Below are 23570 nucleotides of genomic sequence, written 5' to 3' on the forward strand. Positions count from 1 at the left end.
CCAGGCGGCTGCCAGGCAACACAGGTAGCAGGGGCTGGGAACCACAAGCCCTTTGCTGTGTTTTAAATTCAAAGACTCTGGTGTCAGACAACTCTTGGGGGAGGCTAGTCCCCAGCCCTGCCCCTTCCTCCTCAGGCCCCACCCCTTCTGGGGGTGGAGCCAGCTCATGATCACCTACCAGAATTCATTAAGTGGTCCCCTGCAAAAATGATTGCCCATCCCTGATATAGAGTCTGTTTCCACTGAAGTATAAGGTGTGATGATGCATGTCCTATTTCTTTCCATGCATAGCAAGAACCAAAAGTGTAGATTGGTCTAGAAAAGGTCTTGAGCAAAAGATCTACAATAAAGCAGGGAAAGGAAGAGGAGAATCTTTACGATTTCTGTTTTCTCTATCCTAATAAGGTTTCTTGTTCAGTAGTAAAAGACTGTTATTCTTTGCGATAGAAATGGAGCCGTGTTAGTCTGGGGTAGCTGAAGCAAAATGCAGGACAATGTGGCACTTTAAAGACTTAACGAGATGGTTTATTAGATGATGAGCTTTCGTGAGCCAGACCCACTTCCTCAGATCAAATAGTGGAAGAAAATAGTCACAACCATATATACCAAAGGATACAATGTATCCTTTGGTATATATGGTTGTGACTATTTTCTTCCACTATTTGATCTGAGGAAGTGGGTGTGGCCCACGAAAGCTCATCATCTAATAAACCATCTTGTTAGTCTTTAATGTGCCACATTGTCCTGCATTTTGCTTCTGTTATTCTTTGCCACTGTTGCATGTCGAAACTCTATCATATCCTTACACTGGATGGAGCCCAGTCTTGGCATGGCATAATCAAAGAAATGACAATAGATATTTTTTTTTTAAGATTTTAACTGGGGATGAGTTTTAGCCACAATGGTTGGATGCAAATCCTGATTTGGATTAAATCTTTCTCAAAGTGGAGGTTGTTGCAGATCAAGCATTGGGTTTGGCCCATAATAAAGATGCAGGTGAAAAGTTTAGACGACTGTGTAGATTTGGATCTAATTTTTTTCCAAAATTTGGGTGTATTTAATCCAGGATTTTAGTTTTGTCCAATTCTCTAACTTCAACTCAAGAATAAATATTTCCATATGTGAATGTTTGGAGGAAAAGGGACAATTAGTTATGATTCGTTTGAGGACAATTATCAATTCTCAGTATCTGTGAACAAATATGGTACTGTAGTGTAAATATATATCACTGCTTTCCTAATATGAAGGTAACATATTAGCGCTTCTGAACAGAATCTCAAAAGCAAGAGGATATTCGTACAGAGTTGATTAATCCAAACAAAGGGGATCCAAAAAGTTGCAATAGAAACATTTGTTCAGGTTTTTATTTTAAAAAGCACTAATGGATTCAGTCCATCTCTCACTGGAATCAACATCCAAACAAACACTGACCTCAATGGAAGCATATAAAATTCAATATCCATTAAGAATAGCAGTTCGTCCCCTAACTGTAGCATTACAGCACTGCACAAAGACGCCTTCTTCCATCTACTGACCTGCAACAGTTGCTCAGAATAATTCTAAAAGTTTAGCCTCCACATTCATCTTTGGCCACAGCAGCATCCATTTACAATGAAATATTACTGAGATCCTACTAGCAACACATTTATTTTTTTTTCCCAATCAAGAATGAATGGAAATCTTTAATTGTGGTGTTTTACAATTTCCATACCTTAATGTGGCTGTTGGGCAAAAAAGTTTGCCCACTCTGGCAATGTTCCTTCTAATCATTTCCATCCATGTGCAGAATAAATGTGTATGTGCACTGAGGCATGTGTGAATGTGCACCACCAGCAGGAACAGAAAGCCCAGCTGTGGGCACTCTGCTAATCAGCTGGGAGGCATTTGAAACTCTCCTGAGTGGCTGCACAAGCGCATAATAGCTTAGAAAGAACACTGTATTCCCATCTCAATAGATGACACATTACATCTTTTTTAATTTCTGATAAAACTTCAGTGCTGCAGATTGCAAACATATGAAAATATCCACTTTTGTACTGCTGAGATGAAAAATTTGGCAGAAGTGTTTTCCAAATTACATTCTACTCAATATTTCATCTTTTGTGTGACACAATCTTTCCATAAAGTCTGTTAGGCTTGACTATCTAAAGGACCAACTTTTTCAGTAGAAGTGTCTGCTTGCCCTGCTGCTGACCAAACCATTCAGAAGTGGAGTACAGGAAAATACATCAAGAATTTAGAAGAATGGGCTCCCCTTTGGGAAGGCAAAGGTAGCTTAGGACCACCTTTATGTCCTGCTAATTCTAGGTTGCTCCAGTATCATGGGAAGCTCTGGAAGGTAGCCCAGAATACTTACAATGCTTCATACTAGAGGCACTGTGCCAGAGCTTGCAAGGTGAATTGTGGAGGGCAGTCTGTCGTTTATAAAATGACTTTAATAGGAGAATTTCTCCCAGCCGTGGAGCTCTAACAGCACATGTATGCTGCCACAGTGACATGCAGAAGGTATAATGGCAATGAAAAACTCACCCTTTGAGTTAGGGTGATCCCACTTACATCTCTGAGACAAGACACCTGCCTGCAAAGCAGACCACAGAGAGCTATAGGGGAGAACTGGAAAAAATAATTTTGGAGGAAGGGGACACAGTTTTACTCTTTTCTACAGAGTCATCAACACTTTGGGTATGTCTAGACTGCAGAGTTTTTCTGGGATATCAGAGGTATCCCAGAAAAGTTCTGCTGCATCCAAGGAATACTTCTGCTTTTCCGAAAAAAAAAATTGGAAAAGCAGAAGGGTTTTTCGGCATCCCTGTAAACCTCGTTCTACAAGGAAGACGGAATGTTCCAAAAGAGGCTTTTTTTTCCTGACATTTGGTCCAGTGTAGATGGGACAAAAGTTGGAAAAGCCTCTTTTGGAAGAAAAGCAGAAAAAGATACGCAAATTGCAGTTTGTAATTTGCGTCTATTTTTCCGACTTTTCTTTGTTGTCTAGACACAGCCTTTCTTCTGAACATCATTTTTTTTCACTTTTCCCAATGCTGCTCTCAGTGGTCTCTGCAGGCTCAGGGTGAGAGAGCTCAAGATCAGACACCAAACTGCCGCCAGCCAATAGCTTGTCCCAAGGTGCATCCTCTGCTAGCATTGGCACCTGAGCCAGACTAATAACTCTGTTACATCTACATCCCTCCAGCTTTTTCTTAGGCAGTCAGTGAGGAACTTGTAGAATGCTTGAAATTCACATTGCTCACCACTTAATGGTTCTCACAGCAAAAGGTCAATTTAACTCTTTCCATGAAATCTGTGCCAAACATGAAAACACTCCAGCACTGCCCATGCAAATCTCTAACAGGCTAAGTAATATACTTGTGCTGATGGCTTCTTGCAATACTCTAAATTTATTTTTGTAAATAAACATTGATCACTTTCAAAGCTGCAGGTAATTTACACAGAACAGAAAATTTCAGCTGCCATAGAGGATGAGTTTGGTTTGGTACATGCTAAAACATTTATTAGCCATATATTTATGTCAATGCATGCGGCTGAACTCTGAACCAAATTCTGTGGTTGTGCATTCAGGTGAAATGCATCTATATTGTTGTTGGGAATTTCATCCGTGTGAGGCTTTGGGACCTAAAGTTGATTTGACTCATTACCATAATGCCTGAGAGTCTCCTAATGAATGGATTTTATATTTGCAACTCCTCTGTGAGATAGGGAGGTATAAGCCTCATTTTATAGATGGGGAACTGGGACACAAGCTAGATTAGGGCTCTGTCTGCACTGCAGCTCAAATAGGCATGCATGCCTGCACTAGATGTAATATAGCTCAAAATGGTGGTGAAGGCTCTGAAGCACAGGTAGTACAATCCTACCCAGATCCCTGAGTTTGTACTTGTGTTGCTAGATGGCATCAGGGTCTGTGCTGCAGCATCTTCAAGGTTATGTTTATACACTGCAGCTATCCTAAAACTAGTGCCCCCAAGCTGCAATCGCTGCTTGGATTACAGCAATTAGTCTTCTGATTACCGTGCAGACAGAACCTAAGGATCTGTCATGAAGGGAGTCTTAGTCACATGCTCTATGTAGGCCTCCTGAGTCACATGCAGTTCAGTGTTCGGTCCACAATACCTTCCTTCCTCCACTCTTGGAAAATGTTTAGGAGAGGTGTCCAGATGCAGTACTTGAAAGGAATACACTTAGATAGGAGTACTATTCCAATAGGCAGATATAAAAAAAAGAATAAAGTTAAAGCAGCTGGTGTAGGGGTGACCTTGGATGTTCACGGATTCAAAATATAGTACTTTTCAAAGCAAACACATCATCCACGTCTTTGCACATTTTGACATGCTGTTACTCGCTGGAAGCTGCATTGGATCCCAGAGAAGCCACACATCAAATATACACCCCACAAGATTGTAAACTACTCCACTCGATTTGGGATATGCAAGAGCAGGAGCAGATGAAGTAGGAGAAAGAATAGTTCTTTGGGGAGCATTGTTTGCATTTGCTGAGCTGAGTTTCAGGCATGGTATTGTAGAGTTGTAGTGTGGTAAACCGTATTTGGAATGAAAACCCTGTTATATGTGTTAACCTTCAGGATGCTCAAGGTGCAGATTATCACCCTCAGTAAATGATACTCAGATGAGGTTGAGGATGGATATAATTGCTGCTCATGGGCACCTTGAAGGCCCCTCAGGCCTTCATATCACTCGTTTCTTTCTCTCCTTCCCCTCTGGAAATGTGGTGTCTCTGCTGAGCTTTGTCTGAGCTTTTAGAGTTTTTAGGATATTTTCAGTCTTTTAGAACTGTTTATAAAACCTTAAGACTTCAGATGAGGGGGATTCAGCCCTCTGTGCCATGAAAGCAGGAGTCACGATCATGAAAATAATGAGAGAGAGAAAAAACAGAGAGTTGCATTTTGCAAAGATGAGCTGCAAGAAGGGAGCTTATGAAGCTTTGAAAAAGTATTGTAAAAGAAAAGTCCTTCACCAGCACACACACTCAGATCCCACCTGTCTCTGAGTATAGTGTCTCTCAAGTTCTAGAAATTAGTTAGGCCTCAGGCAACCAACCACTTGTGAACAAAACAAATTCCTAATGGTTAAGTCATTGTTGTTAAATATAAGCACATATGTGGTCCTCAGGGCAACTAAGTATTTTTTGAAAATAAGCTGGTGCTCTGTATGTGTTTTCCAGGCTGAATTTGATTTATGTCTGAAGCCTGAATAGATCCATGCTTTTCATAGGTTGGCCAGACTGAAAAAGAAAAAGGTTTGATACTCACGCAAACTCCGCCTTGTAAAACACGCTCCGTCCACATGCAAAGTCTTGTCTGTTTCAGGCTCAAAATCTGATCAGACTCTCACTAGATTTTTGTATAGCTGTACATGATCACATTATGAAGATATGCAACATCTAGTATGTCACCTCACATTTTGTTCTTCCATCCCCCTATCTTGTGACATCATCCTATTGCCATCATGCTTCCTGCTTGTATAGCTCGGTAAACAAGGGGAACAGATGTGATATGTGAATTATCATTAAGGTTTAGAATCAAAATCTGCAGAGATATATAGGGGCTGTTTATACTTCCCTTAATGATATTGTCTTAGGCTATTATAGCCTTAGGTGCTGATCATTTCATCATCCAACACAGATTCACATTTAACATATGATCTTTGAAGAAAGTGGTAACCTATGAGGGGTGGAGGAAGGTACTGGTTCACCAAGATGCTGCAAGCTGTCCCAGTTTGACACCCAGTATGACTGACTGTTACTAGGAGCTGATGGGCATGGAATTGTCTGTTAATAAACACTTGCTTCTCTGTACCTGTCTGGCCCTTGTACTGCTGCTGGAGCTGAGTCCTGCATCCATGAGAAGTCATTATTGACTAAGAAGGGATGAGGGGCTCTCAGGGGAAGAGGCAGAGGAAGACTGTGAAGCCCTGCAGCGGGGGCAAGGAGCACAGCCCTGTACCATGGGGATCCTCTGCCACCCTACCTTTTCCCCCAAGCATCCCACAGGTGCTCAGTTCCTTTGGGGCTGCATATCCTTCTCTGCCCCTGTTCCTTGGCCATAGGGTTCTAGAGCCACTCTGCCTCTTCTCCGGAGCTCCCCTCCTCCCACCCTCCAGTCCCCGCTCAGTGAATGACAGCCTCTTTACTGCTGCTGGAGCAAAGCCCTATAGCTGGCAGTAGCAGAGGCGTTACTATTGACTTCCCCAGTCCAGCAAATTCCCTGGTTTGGGACCAGTCCAGTCTGGAGGGTGCCACACCAGTGAGGTGCAAGCTGCAGCTATTTCTTTCCTTTCATCCAATGCAACTTTAGTAACAAAGTAGAAGTGAAGACAAACTAAGTCCACGTGATTAGGGGTTTGGAACGGGTCCCATATGAAGAGAGAGATTAAAAAGACTTGGACTTTTCAGCTTAGAAAAGAGGAGAATAAGGGGAGATATGAAAGAGGTCTATAAAATCATGACTGCTATGGAAAAAGTGAATAAGAAAAAATCATTTACTTATTCCTACAATATAAGAACTAGGGGGTCACCAAATGAAATTAATAGGCATCAGGTTTAAAACAAACAAAAGGAAGTTTTTGTTCACGCAACACACAGTCAACCTGTGGAACTCCTTGCCAGAGGATGCAGTGAAGGCTAGAACATTAACAGGGTTCAAAAAAGAGCTAGATAGATTCATGGAGGTTAGATCTATCAATGGCTATTAGCCAGGTTGGGTAGGAATGGTGTCCCTATCCTCTGTTTCTCTGGAGGTGGGTGACAGGGGAGGGATCATGTTGTGATCCCTCCCTCTGGGGCATCTGGTATTGGCCACTGTCGGCAGACAGGACACTGGCTAGATGGACAGTTGGTCTGATGCAGTATGGCTGTCCTTATGTTATCTTGCTGCACCAGAGATTGATTTTCTGGTATTAGATTTAGAGAGTCCAGTTAAGACCTGCTAAATAAAATGCTGAGGGTGGCTCCGGTTAGCACTGGTACTCCTTGGGTTCATGAAGAGTAAGAGAAGCTAATGGGAGCATTTGCTCCTCTTGGCCTTCCTCTGTGAAGATGGTTCTAAGCTCGGCTTAATGTAAGCTGACTCCAGCTATGTATTTTAAATAGCTGGAATTGCGTATCTTAACCCGACCTTCCAGGTCTATTGTAAACTTGCCTTAAGAAAATAATCAAGCTATTCTCCCGGTCTAATTTATTCACAGTGAACTTGAACACCATGCATTATGCTACTCAAGAATGCACAAATAGATAAGAGGAGTTAGTTTGTTTAGCCATTAATGTTTCCTACTCTGTTTTCGTGTTTCTCAAACAAAAGCTGCCATTCTGCAGATGTCAGGCCTTTCTGTACCTGTTCTTCCTGAGGCACAATAAGTGCTTAGATTAATTTCTTTCGTGGTTGCCCCTGTTCTTTTAAAATATACGTCTAAGCAACCAATATATATCAAGGAACCATATTCATTAAAGGCCTGCAATGAAACGTGGAGCACCCCACCCCCTCTGTTCAAAACACACTTTGTCATCAATGCAGAGCACAGGGTGTTCAGCACCTTGCAATAGATACTCTGCCACTTGTAGGATCTATATTTATCTGGGTAACAGACTATTAAACAACACTATCTCCATGATCTAATCAGACCTTTACTTAGCTCACATCTCACTAGCAACCGTTAGTTTGCGATACCCTCAGCTGCTCAGCTTGGGTCTCTAAATGAAGTAAATGCTGCAACATTCATTTTTGTGCCATATTTATCAATAGTTTGATGCACACAGCATACACAACAGAATCGGACTCCCTCTGTCTCCAGGGGCCAGTCAGATTCCTTGTGCTAGTTTGGTTCATACTACAGATGGGATTTACTAAAATCCAAAAGTGGGCAGCCCTTTCTCCTTGCTATATAGCAGTCCAGTTCCTTGACTCTGTCAGAATCATTTTGTAATCTGACAGCAAGTTGAAATTTTCATTTATTTCAGAAGCTTGAGAATTGATTGCTTGGGTTGTGTGTCAAAGACCAATAGCTGTTTCCAATATGTTTAATATGATGAGGGTATAGATCCTTATTAGTAACTTAATCCAAACTCTAGTGTGTTAACAAATCCCCATCACTTGTTTTCCTTTTTTAATTCTGTGTAGAAAAAGGAACTGCTAATGTGCATTAAAATTAGATTCAGTAAATACATATTCAGACAAGTCCAAAAATAAGAAGCATAGTTATTTAATAGAGAGAAGTATTTTGTTCAATGCAAATGGTCTTTAAAACAAAATGGGAAAGCTTTGCTTTTGCAGCCAGGAGAGGCAGTTATTTGAGTTCCACTTAGCACCTGTCAGCCTGCATATGTGTCTTTATTTTTTATTAATTTTAATCTTCAGACTGCCTAACTGCAGAACTCATTGGATTTTAAAGTCCTATCTTTGTTTTGAGTTGTTCTTTGTGCACAAATCCCTAAGAGGTGCTGTTTAGAAACCCACTGTAAGAGATCTAGTATCAGAAGCAGAATTTTTCAAGCTATGAGCTCCCTGATGTGTCATCATGTATGGACTGATGTTCAAAACCAGGAGAATTCCCATTGGTACTAGGATGCAGAAAGAGTGAGGGGGAGAAATTTCCTCACTCACTTGCCTCTTTGCTTCTACTCTGTCTCCCTCAACCTCTCCTACAGTGCTTTCCCTTCCTACCTGCCAGCAAACAGTGATTGGCTCTGCCTCACTGCAGCAGGGAATAGAATGAAGAGGGAATAAGGAGAAGGTTAAGGCAAAGAGGATGGCCTCTTTACTTCAGTGACCATATCATTTGCTACACCAGCTCCCTCTTTTCAGCCCTTTTCAAATGTGCCCTACCACCTACCACACATTGTCAACCCTCCATTTAGCCCACTCTTCAATGCCCCAGCTCTCCCCATAAACCCAAGACTCCATAAACCAGTAACCCCAGAAAAGCCTACCCAGCATCCTCCCCCCCATAACCTCCACACTACATTCACCAATCTCTTGAGCTATCCTGTCTTTTGCCACAAGCCACAACACCCTCTAGCATCTTCTCATGACCCCCAAAAGCAGCTGTGGTTTCTTGATTTGTCCTCAATATTGCATAGGCTACAACAAGAAACCAACCCTGCAAGTTAAGGGTTCTCATAAAGAATGTGAATTTATGACTTGGAAGGTGTATAGAAAGTGTAAGGCAGAACTTTCTTTCAAAACACTGAGGTTCAGTCTTTTCTAGATCAGCAATAATGATCTAGACAAGTACCATGAAGGCATTTTAAGAATGAAATTAAATTGGGAGGAATCGCAAACACCACTTACAAAAGAAAAATAAAGCACAAAGACCTAGCAGTATTAGAAAGAGTCATGACATATGAACATGAATAGCAATGGAATGAAATGACAGCTAATATCTAGGGAAAATGAATCCAAGGAGTAAGTATTTAATGATGGGAAATGAACTGGAAAAAAATGATACTGGAAAGAGATGTAGGTGTTACAATAAGCAATGAATTAAACATGAGTTTGAATGGGTTATGCTAGTCATAGCCCAATTAACTTTGGGGCTTATGATAGGAGTCGCATCACAAAGGAGAGAAGCTATATAGTCCTTCTCACTATGGCTCTGAGGCATCTGCAGCTGGAACACTGCAATCAGTTCTGCACACTTCATTGCCAGAAAGGCATTGACAAACTCCAGGGATCATATAGAAAAGCAACAAAAATGATTCAGGACTTGCAAGTTTGGTCTAGAAGGAAAGATCAGAGGATGAGATTCACAGCTGAAGTAAATCTGGGACTTCAGTGTAGCTACACAAATTTACTCCTGCTGAGAAGCTGGTCTATATTAAGCACTCTCTAACCTGAGAGTTGCACAATACTTTAATATTTTTACAACATCACATGAGGTAAGAAGTAGTAATCTCTACAGATGAGGAATTGAGGCTGAGTGATTGTCCAAGGTCAAAAAGCCTGTGGTCGTGTGAGGATTCAACTCCCGAGTGCCAGACTAGTTCCCTACCCACTGAATTATGCTTTCACTCTTTAGAGATGCTGGTATGTTCAGCTTGCCTTAGTGATAACTAAGGTGGAGGTTATCATGATACAGGCAGTCCCCGAGTTACGCGGATCCGACTTATGTCGGATCCGCAGTTACGAACGGGGCTTTTCTCACCCCGGAGGACGGAGCGGCGTGACGCCCAGATGCACCGCCGTCCGCCGCCCCCATCCTCCGGGGCAAGAAAAACTGCTCCTTGTCTCCCTGGTCTGCAGGGAGACGGGGAGCAAGGCCTTGGAGCACGCCCGCAGCGGGACAGCCCGGGTGCGCTTGAGCTGTCCCCCTGCAGGCGTGCTCCATGGCTTTGCTCCCCGTCTCCCGACCAGCAGTCCAGGGAGATGGGGAGCAAAGCCGCGGAGCACGCCCACAGTGGGACAGCCGCGGCACGCCTGGGCTGTCTCGCTGCGGGCGTGCTCCAAGGCTTTGCTCCCCATCTCCCTGCAGACCAGGGAGACAGGAAGCAAAGCCGCGGAGCAGGCCCGCAGGGGGACAGCCCAAGTATTGGGACAGCCCAAGTATTCAAAGTAGGAATAAGACCCTCCGGAAAAGGGCACTTTTTCCGGAGGATCGGGGCCAGTCTAGACACTCTTTTCCGGCTTTTTTAAAAGCCGGAAAAAAGCGGTGGACATTTTTATTTAAATGCCCCGCGGATTTCCCTACGACGACTCGTGAAATTTACATGCCCCTTCCGGAAAAGGGGCCAGTGTAGACGTAGCCTATGTGTGTGGAGCCAGACCTTGGGGAAGGGGCAGCTTGTGGAGCTGTACCTGCTGCTGGCCACTTCCAGGGTGCAGTGTGGTCCACTGTGCCAGTACAGACAGGAAGCCTACCTTACCATCCCACTGCTTCACTGACCAGGAGCCACCAGAAGAAAGTTTGTGCCCCAACAATCCCCTGTCCCAGCCCTCCAAACCCAGAAACCCCTCTTGCACTATAAACACCTCATTTCCAGCCCCATCATGTAAGCTGAAACCCCCTGTACCTCTCCCTTGTGCCGCAACCCAGTGTGCCTGCTTACATACTGAACCTCTTACATACTGAGCCTGCTTACATACTGAACCTCTCCAACTTCCCTCCCGCAGGCTGCACCCCAAGTCCCTCTTCCGTGGCCCTCACTGCAGAGTCCACACCCTCAGGCAAAGCCTTCACCCCTGCAGTCTCAACCCCACATCCCTGTGGCCCCAGACCTGCACTCTGGTCAAAAGAAATAATTATGTTGGATCATGAGCATCAACAATTTTTTTTCAACTGGGCCATGGCGGAGGGGGGAAACCTGGCCTAAAGAAAACCACTGGACACAAACCAGAGCCTGTCTACTCAACAGCCATGGAAGCAAGTAAACCCCCACTCCCACCCCTCTGAGAAAAGGGGGGAGCCTTCTGAGAAGCCACACCCCAAAGTTAAGGACTTGGGTAGGGAATGGTTTGAAATTCCTGGGCCAGGAGCAGAGGTGGCAGGGGCCCAGCACCTTGCTTTTTTGACTGCTTACACGCCATCGTAGCCACTGGACTGCACATCTGCCAGGGCCCTGGCCTTACTCATGTTATTCATCTTCAAAGAAATTTGGAAACTAGTGACATGGTTAATTTCCATGTAACAGTGAAAAGACAGCAAAAATGTATAAACCAGTAGTATGTAACAATCTGACCATGAAACAGTTAATATTATTAAGTCCTTCTTAGCTTAGTGATGCATGTCATGGTACAATAATGGCAATGAAACTGTATGCAAATGAGGCCATGGAGGGAGGGAGTTGCTAGGCAACTGGGAAGGATTGGAAAAGCACATTCTGTTAGTTCAGGGTGGCAATTGGTCTGAGGAGAGGCAGTTTTGTAAACAGTGTTTGTGGTTTGTTGGTGATCTGCCAAAAAAAGGCTATTTTAACCCAGAATAAATAGATTTAAAAGAATCAACACACTTCTCAGCAGCTGTTAATTAGTTAAATCAGACCTTCTATAACACGGAGCTCTATAGTAGGGGACATATACTTCCATCTCCCTCCTTTAAATTATTTTGGTTCAATAGGGATTTTGCAAATAGGCAATTTACAACTTTTCCAACTATTGGAAGCAAAACAGTTCTGGTGAAATGATCTATAGCAATGAAGAATGATGTGAAGGGTTATTGCTTTTTTTTTCCGAAGTCTACACATTTTCTTTCCCTTCAATTCTAACAGCTAATTTTTTTTTAATGTTTACATTCTTGCTGCGTATATAATTCCAAATTCTGGAACCAAATTGTATCTTATGGAAGAGTTAAAGTCAGCAAGTTAACAGACTCTTGAAATATAAAAGATTTAATAAAATTACTTGATTGCATTTTTAGGCCTTGATTTAGCAAGGTATTTCAGCACATATCTAATTTTAAGCACATGAAAATCTCATTACATTATATCCTATGATTAAATATCTTACTGAATCAGGACCTTAATACTATAAGGCGTCCGGTGGCACTATACATACTAACAGATTTATCTTAGCATTTTGTGAGCAAAGACCTACTTTGGGTAAGGTGCCATAGGACTCCTCAGGATTCAGACTAACACAGCTACTCCTGTGATACTGGCCTTAATACTGTTCTTTAAAAGTAAAATGTTTAATAACCTTTAACAATATTCATTGTTCTGGAAAAATTACATAGGCCGTGGTCCTGATCCAATGCCCTTTGAAGTCAAAATCTTTCCATACTTTTCAATGTTTACTGGAATGAGGCCAGAGTGAAATTACTGCGGGAAACACCTCAATAAGAGGGAATGTTCAGGGAAGGATTAACAAGTCATTGTATATTGTAAAACAAATTATAGGTTTCTGGGGTATTCACATAAGTCCTATTATGAAAGATAAGTACTACTCAAGTAGAAAAACAGTTGCAGAATTGGGCCCCTTGATCCAGTCTAGGCCATGCAATTATAAATATAATAAAAATAAATTTATAAATATAAATATGCAAAGCAGTCCAAGTAAAATAGATATAAAAATATGTTTATGCTATAAAGTGCTTTGAATCCTCTTTCCCTGACTCAAACAAGCAAACAGAGATACACACTTATGACACAGCAAGGAAATATCCAGTTTTTATGGGGTTTTATGAATTTGTATTTCTGTAGCAATAGGGAATCCTAGTCATCAATTAGGACTTCACTGTGAGTAGGCACCGCACAACTACAAAATTTAAGGGGGTAGATCACAAATGAGCTATTAGGGCCTGGAGTAGGATCCACGTGGACAATGAGCAGTAGGCTAATATCAGGTTGATTTATAACCCTGATTGCTACAAAATAGATGTTCATGTGGACGAGCCATTGGTGACATTCTATGGTTTATGTTATACAGAAGGTCAGACTAAAGGGTCATCATAGCCCTGTCTGTAGAATACGCACACCAGGTCCTTCTTTGGGAGGAGGCAGAGTTGTGATACTATTGCAGTTAGTCTCCCAGACAGTCATTAGGCTGACAACAGCATGGTTCAGAGGCCACAAATGACCCTTTGGGTCACCTGTGCAATGCGCCCAGTGGCAAGAGATGAGTATAAAGATTTTTGTACTCAGGGACTTGTGGCCCAGCACCTTGGGTCAATTACAGTGGTGCTTGCATTCAGGAGATTACAGCCTAGTGGCCAGAGTCAATATAGCCCCCCCTTGAGTACAGAGACAGTGTTACCCAATGTCTAGAGTCAATATGGCAACCCCTAGATGTAGGGCAACACAGCCCCATGACACTGCCAATATAACAGCCCTCAGGTACTGCACAGAGCGACCCAATAGCTAGTACCTGGAGTGGGGAGGAAGGGTCCATACCATTGATTGATTATATATTCCTTAATTGTCCACCACTTTTCCCAGTGCAGTAGGGTTTTGTTTATCTATCTAAACTAAAGTCCAAAGTGTCCATGTCATTGTGATGGGTGTTAGTGTTCCTAGGACTGTGAATCACCTTGTTACACCAGTGCCCTCTAATGAGCTGGATGTTTACTCCCTGACCCCATCCCGTTTGTTTGTCAATTCACCCTACAGGTTATCAATTGATACACTCCAGTCCCTGAGACCTCCTTGAAACATTCCCGTGATATTCAGCCCCTGCTGCTAACTACTTGCAAACATTCAAGAACCTCGACCCCCAAATGGACAGTGTAACCCGGCTTACTACTTTTACCTTAAAATATTCTCTCCAGTGTAATACACAGCATTTGTCAACATTTAAAATAAAACAAATTAGAGTTTTTTTAAAGAGAAAATAAGGGTTCCACTAGAAACAGTGAGTGATGCAATCAAATGGTTACAATGCAAAACAAAATAATAAAATACAAATTAGGGCCTACACTTATTAAATGTTACCTTTCTAATAAAGTCAGTTTCTGCTCAGAGTTCAGTCCATTGTAGAGATGTCAGGTTTCACAGCAACCAAGATACAGTTTTTCATTACACATCAAGCAAGTGCCTTGTGTATTATGGATGAATGGATCTAGTGTGCCTGTCTCGAGCCTGCCAACAGGGGCAGGGCAAAGGGGGCAGTTTCCCTGTGACCTTGTGGCAGTGGCAGCAGCTGAAGCCATGGGTCCTTTAAATCATCAGCCAGAGTGCCATGCAGTGTGCCCCAGACAATTCTGAGGACTGAGAGTGGGGGGAGGGGAGGGGAGGGGAGGGGAGGGGAGAGGAGGAGGGGCAGCACTTCAGGCAGTGCAGAGGGCTGACTGCCCCAACCCTGCCCATTCCACTACAGGCCTCGCCCCTTCCAGGAGCATGGAGCCTCCCCCACCCCCCACATACACACCTGCCTGCAACCTTGTTCAGGGGCCCACGCAGGCTGTTTGGCACTCTTGGCCTTTCTCTGCTCTGTATTACATTGAAACACTCTAAATTCATTGGCAGGATTATTCTCTGCAGTAAAATGGTTTTGATTGTTTGAAGTTGTCTCTGGTAGGTTTTACTTTGACAGTCTTAGAAAGTCTTGAAAGTGGAGCAAAGCTGGATGTAAGCTTTGCATTACATCATCAGCCAATCACAGCAGGAATGCTCTATTGCAGAGATGTATTCTTCCCTGGTGACTACTTTCTACTCCAAGTCCATAAAGCAAACTTTCAATATAGACACATTGCTTCTTAAATAATGCACACATCTCTCAATGGTTATAAAATTTGACAAGTTAAGGTACCTACAGAAACCTTGTACATGTTACTTTTTAAGAATATCCTGCAAGACAAATATTTGGTGTAGTGAGTTTGTGAGGTCTGAGGAAAGTGTTGTTTGCAAAACTCAGGGGGACATTTCCCAAAGGTCCTCTGTGTCAGCTGTATGTGTAGCACTGCTGATTATATCGTATACTCTAGATATACCAGAAAATTTGCTTGGGGAAAGAGGAAATCTACATTGCACAATTAAGACTATATCTACACTACAAACTAATGGCTCTTCAGCACACACACACATACTTGCACTAGTTTCATGAGAGCTAAAAAGAGTATAAATAGTATTTTTAGCATAGAAAAAAGGCTTAGTCATGCTGCGTACGTGCCTGCCTGAACCCCATAGGAAGGCTACTATCCTGGATATACTACTATTTATACTTACTAATTCTCAAGATGCTTCACGGGCTATGTTTATGTGAGCTGTGAATCACACCTCCATCTCATACAGCAGTGCTCAGATTTTGTGCTCTTTCATACTTTTTTTCTCTCTCCATCCTATTGCAGTAGTGCTGGATAACCAACATACCGTGTGATGTTTTCTAGCCAAATATCAGTGTCCTACTATGCCCCCGTATTTTTTATGGAAATGTGTTTTGAATATGAATATGTATATGTATAACTTGAATGTACTTTATGTAAAATGAGGCATATAAACTCTTGTTGAAGAGTTTGTATTCTGCTGAATGTGTATATTTGTGTGAATGTATCATTCTCATGTTAGGAATAAGAAATATAAACCTGCTTATTAATCTAGGTCTTCTACTGAAAGCTATTAGTTGTACTTAAAGAACTTAATGGTCAGTGCTCAAGACAGTGACCTGTAAATAGTTTTGTTTTTCCTGTAACCCCAAACTGTGGTTAGTCCTACAAAGACATGTGACCTGGTGCTGGAATCCATTTTGAATTTAGTATTTTTCTATTGGGGTAGGGAAGATGGAACAAAGGATTCTCATCCAGAGGAAAGTCTAGTTAAGGGAGAGAGAGCAAACAATGAGGGTCTTTAGCTGACTTCTGAAACTGCCTCTGCACTCTAAGGGTACGTCTAAACTACATGGCTCCGTCGACGGAGCCATGTAGATTTGTTTTTTTGGCAAAGGAAAATGAAGCTGCAATTTAAATAATCGCAGCTTCATTTAAATTTACATGGCTGCTGAGCTGAGCCGACAAACAGCTAATCAGCTGTTTGTCGGCTCAGAGCGCTAGTCTGGACGCTCCTCTGTCAAAATGAAAGCCTTTTATCGACATCCCCAGTAAACCTCATCCTACTAGGCATAACGGGGATGTCAATAAAGGGCTTTCAGGTCGGCGCGGGAGTGTCCAGACTAGCGCGCTGAGCAGACAAACAGCTGATCAGCTGTTTGTCGGCTCAGCGCGGCAGCCATGTAAATTTAAATGAAGCCACGATTATTTAAATTGCGGCTTCATTTCCCTTTGCCTACAACCCTCATCTACATGGCTCCATCGATGGAGCCATGTAGTTTAGACACAGCCTATGAGGCTATACAAGAATACCTGGGGGGAAAAAAAACTGTAATAAGAGGGGTGAAGGAGCATTGCTGGTCCAAGATGAAAGAAAAGGATCCACTATGATTTATGAGGAACTGACGCTGAAGTAAGAACTAGGGTGAGAAATACGATTTGTATTAATGTCTCATAGGCCTGGTCTATACTACAGCGGAAGGTTGAATTAAGATATGCAACTTTAGCTACATTAATTACATAGCTGGAGTGTATGCGCGCACATGAAGCTGATGGGAGCAAATGCTCCCATTGGCATCTCTTATTACTCACAAAAGGAGGAGTGCTGGATGCCAGTTGGAGCTGCCTTCAGGGTATGTCTACACTAGCCCCTAATTCGAACTAGGGAGGCTAATGTAGTCATTCATGGAATGAGGTGTAACAGTTAACTTGAAATAAGGACTTAGTTCGAGTTAATGTTTGACTGCCGCATGTAGCCACGGGCAGTTAGTTCGGACTAAGGGGATTTAAAAATGGCACCCGGATGGGAAGATGCAAATAAAGCCCGAGATAGTTAAATCCCGGGCTTCATTTGCAACTTCGAATGCCTACATTAGCCTCCGTAGTTTGAACTAGAGGGCTAGTGTAGACATACCCTCAGTGTTTGATTTGTAGGTTTATACTAAACCTGCTAAATTGAATGCCAGAAGATCAACCTCTGGAGCATCGATCTTCCACATAGCGTAGATGTTGCCTTAGTGTATTAGGCTTAGCTGGTGTGTTTTATTTTTGGTTAGTAACTTACTTTGATCTGTTGGTTTTCATTTGCAATCACTAAAATACTACTTTTTTAAACTTAATAAAATCACTTTTGTTTGATAAACCCAGTGTAAATAATTATCTGGGAGAGGGAGAACAACAGCTATGCATATCTCATTTCACAGATAACAATAATGCTGTGTTGCCAATCATTTTCTATTCTGAGTATCAAATGCCCCTTCAAAAAGAGTATCGCTCTTGATCTTTAACCTTTATGAATATCGGAAGAAAATAAACATAACACTAGAACTAATCTAAATTATATAAATTGTGTGGGCCAGAGAAAACACCATGAGGTAATGTAGACCTTGAGCAATATTAAACATCTAATCCATCATTAGTCTCTTCTAGTACCAATGTACTATAAATAGATAAATACAGACACATTATTTGTTGTGGAAAGGGTCAGTATTACATTAGATGGGGGCACACTTCAAGTTCAATATATATTAGGTACATTAATAGTCTTTCAGTGAATTTCAGATTTCAACAGTATCTTTAACCAATGCTTGAACATTAATGTATACATGATAACTTGTGTCTTCAGTGCTGTTGCGCTCTTTCCATCAGAAAGAATTGCTTCAAATCAATTGCTGTAAGATAAAAAATTGAGCAAAATGGTTATATTTCTATCAAAGGAGGATTTTGTTCTCCTTTTCCATTGTGTTCTTTAGTGTACCTAGTTTCCCCCTTTTTTAATGCTACCAAAAGTCTGTGTCTATATTTTTTCAGGGTTCTGCACAAATAGGAACAGTAATATGCAAATAGTTTGTGTCATTTTTTTCTTACCTGTTTTGTTTGGAATAGCCTGTTTCAGTAACTTTAGCTATGCTTCATACCACATATCTTCCCAAGAACTGTTGGGGCTTGGCTATTTCACTTCCCTCCCCTGGACCATGAATCTGAGGATCTGCACAAAGTCCAGGACAAAACTGGAAAGTTTGGGCCTGTGAGGCTTAGAGCATCCTAGCAAAGTTTTGACTGACCATCTATTTCTACTGTATGGTGCTGGTCACTTTGCAGGTGTGCTCAGAATACATCCCAAGATGGAGTTAATACACTCCTATGGGAGCGGGATTAGAACGCATGGACCAGAATCTCTGGTCTGTAAATGAATGCAATGAGACTGCACTCGTTTATATCAGGAAGTTGATCACTTTGTAGTTTCTGTAGACTGAGCTAGTTGCACATACCAGGTCTCCTTGCAATCTTCCATTATCTCATAAGCTCCCTATGTGCCACTCTCCAGTCCCTATCTACTTCAGGGTCTCCCTGCAAAGATTCTTAATAAAGTACTGCATCCATTACTACATGGAAATCTTAAAATAATTAATAGTATCGCAGAAATGTTCAAGAAATGTGTGTTCAAGAAATGTGTGTTCAAGAAAAGAATGGTGTAAATTCATTTGATAACAACACTTTCCATTCCACAAATATCTCAGGAGCATGTTAAATAAGAGGTAATAAAGTCAGACATTATAAAATCTGACTTGAAAAATTTGCCTCCAAGATTTAGAGAAGAGTTAGCTGTCGAGTTTGTTGGACCATTAATGTATGTTTGATGTAGCTCTGTGGCCTTTTATGGACAGCCTGGAGACAATTTCATTGATCCTGCTTACAGTTGTTGCAGGTTGATCTTGTCAGAGACCACTAGTGAATCCTTTTCTGAGCGATTTGCTCAACTTGCATGATATTGATGCTAGCCTACTGGAGACTGTGCTTTAGGCTATCTTTGACGTGCTTACTTTCAAACAGGATGCCTCCTGCGATTTTATTTTTTCCTATGTCCTCCTTTCTTCTCAATTTCACATTACAGGTAACTCTGCTATTTCCTGCCTCTCTCCCTCTCGCCACCCCCCAACCCCTATCTTAGCTGTCATATACAAGATCTCTTTGTGGAGATGATGGTCTTTCATGCAGATGACATGTCTGATCCACTCATGTGCTTTCAGTTGCATTTCCTCAATTCTAGTCGAGTTTCCACTTTCAAGGGCCTTAATATTGGTGAATCTGTCCTGTCAACAAGTGTTCATTACTGAGTGGAGGGAGCACATGTGAAATTTTTCAAGCTGTTTAATGTACCATTTCTAAAGAATCCATATCTCAGATCCATACAGGAGATACATTAGCACCACTGCACATTAGAGCTTCAATTCAGTGAAGAAACGAATACTGTATTAGTAAAGGACTTTTTTCAGAGCCAGCCAAGAGCCTGCCCGAATTTACTGATTCTGAAGGTAATTTCCTTAGCAGACAACCATCCTTCTAGATGGTGCTGCTCCAATACTTGACCTGATCCATTTTTTCAGTTGTCTGCCTTGGATGAATATTGCTGGTACTAGGGCATTGGAATGAAATGCTACTTGGAATTAAACCTCTGTTGAATGGTGAGGCCAAAAGCTTGGATGCTTCAGAAAATCTAGCAGTGATGCCCAAAAGGCCATTATGTCTATGATCCATGAAGGTGGAGGCATCTGCAAAACGTGCCTTAACAAGAAACCTCTCTACCATCTTAGTTGTATCATTTTGTATATCCCCAGATCCAAATTCCTTGTAGCATGGCTGAGGACACAGCAAGAAACAAGTTGAACAGTATGAAAGTGAGTATGGAGCCTTGATTCAATCCATTTGAGACTTCAACTGAGTCAGAAGAACAATCAGAGAGCATTTGCACTCTCATGTGGCTATGGAACAGATGATTTGTTATGTGGAGTAGCCCATAGACGCTGTTGACTATATCTAAAAGCTCTGGTCAAGTCAATGAGGACTATACAGATCCAGTTGCCCATCTGAATGTTTTTCCTGGACCATCCTTTCAACAAAAATCACACCAGGAATACTATGACCTGGTGTGAAATGACACTGTACTTTTGGAAGATTCTCTTTAGGTATGTTTGCAATGAATCTGTTCAGTAAAGGTGAATTATTATCTTCCCTGCTGTACAGAGGAGAGAACTGCCTCTATTTTCCATAGTAAGCTTTGCTTCCTTTGTTTTAGAATGGTGGTAAAATAATAACATCTTTGAAGTCTTGTGTCACTTATTTTTCCTCCCAAATGCAATCAAAGATGTTGTGAAACACCTTGATAGCCTTTGGGCCTGCTACTTAATCCATTTCTGTTGGAATACCATCCTTTCCAGATGCGTTGCCAGAGTTCAGTTATTTGATGGGTTTCAAGACCTTAATTTATCTTTTTAAGAGACAAATCTAAGGAATTGTCTCTGATTTAGGTTTCATTAGAGAAGGCTTTGGAACAAATTGCTAAGCTAAACAGTAACAAGTCACAAGACCAGATGGCATTTACCCAAGAGTTCTGAAAAAACTCAAATGTAAAATTGTGGTGCTACTAATTGTGCTGTGTAATTTAGTCTTTAAATCAGCTTCTGTACCAAAAGTCTGGAAGATAGCTAATGTGATGCTGATCTATAAAAAAGTCTCTAGAGGTGATCCTAGTAATTACAGAGGTTGTGTCTACACATCAGGGTTTAACTCGAAATAAGCTATGCAAATTGAGTTATGTCAATTGTCTAGTTTATTTCAAAATTGGGACCAACTATACTAATTTTGAAATAGAGCACTTATCCTCCGACTTCACTTACTCCATGTACAATAAGGGCTACAGGAGTCAGAATAAGAAGTCCTCCAGCTTTACAGTATTTCAAAATAAATGCCTGCTGTGTAGACACAGACCAAGTTATTTTGTAATAACGTTGATGTATAGATGTACCCAGACCGATAAGTCTATAGTCAGTACCAGGCAAATTAGTTGAAATTACAGAATTGTCAGACACATAGATTAACATAATTTGTTGCACAAGTCAACATGGTTTCGGTAAAGGGAAATCATGCCTCACTCATCTATTAGAATTCTTTGAGGGGTTCAACAAGCATTTGGACAAAGGGGATCCAATGGACCTAGTGTAATTAGATTTCCAGAAAGTCTTTGACAATATCCCTCACCAAAGGCTTTTAAGTAAAGTAAACTGTCAAAGAAAGGGTCCTGTCATGGACTGAACACTGACTAAAAGATAGGAAACAAAGGCTAGGAATAAATAGTCCTCAGAATGGAGAGAAGTAAGTATTGGTTCCCCACAGGGGTCTGTACTGGGATCAATCCTATTCAAAATATTCATAAATGATCTGGAGAAAGGGGTAAAAAGTGAGATGGCAAAATCTGCAGATGATACTAAACTGCTCAAAAAAGTTAGGACAAAAGTGAAATGTGAAGAGCTTCTAAAGGATCTCACAACTAGATAAATGGCTAATGAATTTTAATGTTGCTAAATGCAAACTAACGCATATTGGAAAACAATCCCAACAATATGTACGAAATGATGGGGGACTAAATTTACTATTGCCACTCAAGAGAGATTGGAGTGATTGTGGATAGTTCTCTGAAAACATCCACTCAATGTGCAGCAGCAGCCAAAAAAAGAAAACAGAACATTAGGAATTGTTTTAAAAGGGATGGAGAATAAGAGAGAATATATCTTATTGCCTCTGTATAAATCCACGGTATTCCCACATCTTGAATGCTGAATACAGATATGGTTGCCTCATCTCAAAAAAATCTTAACATGAGAAACATTTCAGAAAAGGGCAACAAAAATGACTGAGGTTTGGAACGACCGCTATATGAAGAGAGATTAAAAAGACTGGGACTTTTCATCTTAGAAAAGGAGACTAAGGCGCGATATGATGGAAGTCAACACAATCATGACTAGTTTGAAGAAAGAGAATAAGGAAAATATTTACTTGTTCCCATAACATAAGAACTAGGGGTCACAAACTGAAATTAATGAGTAGAAGCTTTAAAACAAACATAAGGAAGTATTTCTTCACATAAAGCATACTCAGCCTGTGGATCTCCTTGCCAGGGGTATTGTGAAGACCAGGACTTTAACAGGATTAAAAAAAGAACGAGGCAAATTCATGGAGGATAGGGCTATCAATACTTATTAGCGAGGATGGGTAGAAAGGTTTGCCAGTGGCTGGGAATGGGTGATGGGAGGAATCACTTGAAGATTACTTATTAGATTAATTTCTCTTGGTCACCTGGCATTGCCTATTGTCAGAAGATAGGATATGGGGCTAGACGGACCTTTGTTCTGACCGGCTGTGTCTAGACTGGCAAGTTTTTCCACAAAATCATCTGCTTTTGCGGAAAAACTTGCCAGCTGTCTACACTGGCCGTTTGAATTTCCGCAAGAACACTGATGATCTCATGTAAGATTGTCAGCGTTCTTGCGGAAATACTGTGCTGCTCCCGTTCAGGCAAAAGCCCTCTTGCGCAAATCATTTGCACAAGAGGGCCAGTGTAAACAGCACAGTACTGTTTTTTGCAAAAAAGCCCCGATCGTGAAAATGGCGATTGGGGCATTTTTGCGGAAAACCGCGTCTAGATTGGCCATGGACGCTTTTTCGCAAAAAGTGCTTTTGCAGAAAAGCGTCCTGCTAATCTAGACACGCTTTTCCGGAAATGCTTTTAACGGAAAACTTTTCCGTTAAAAGCATTTCTGGAAAATCATGCCAGTGTAGACGTAGCCACCCAGTATGGCCATACTTATGTTTATGATCTTATGAAGGTTGACTAAAGTCCTCCTTCGATGGGTTTCTCCTGTAATTGGTCAAGGACGTGCCCATCAACTATGTATGACATATTGAGTAGACTACTGAAGTCTTCAGCCCATCTCTGTATAATTCCCTCCTTGTCTTAGATGAGGTTATGCCATCTGCTGATTTTAAGGGCATATTTAGATAGTCCATGGAGTGCTTTTAGAGAGTCAAAGAACATCTTTGCAATGTTTGTATCTGCAGAATGCTGAATTTCTGCTGCGTTCCTCTCCTACCACTCATCCTGCATTTTTCTCAGTTCAAATTGGGCCTAATTAAATGTATTTTTCTTTGACATGGAAGTGAGATCATTCAACAAATATTTTGTATTTGTCACCTTGGAAGTATCCTTGTTCTTATCAAAGCAATCCTAATGTACCTTTTTCTTTGGCCCAAGCACTGATTTCATCTTTGTTAATAATCATATCTTTGAACTGCTTACAT

Source organism: Pelodiscus sinensis, chromosome 2, assembly GCF_052426305.1.
Source record: "Pelodiscus sinensis isolate ZL-2025 chromosome 2, ASM5242630v1, whole genome shotgun sequence".
NCBI classification, from domain to species: Eukaryota; Metazoa; Chordata; order Testudines; family Trionychidae; genus Pelodiscus; species Pelodiscus sinensis.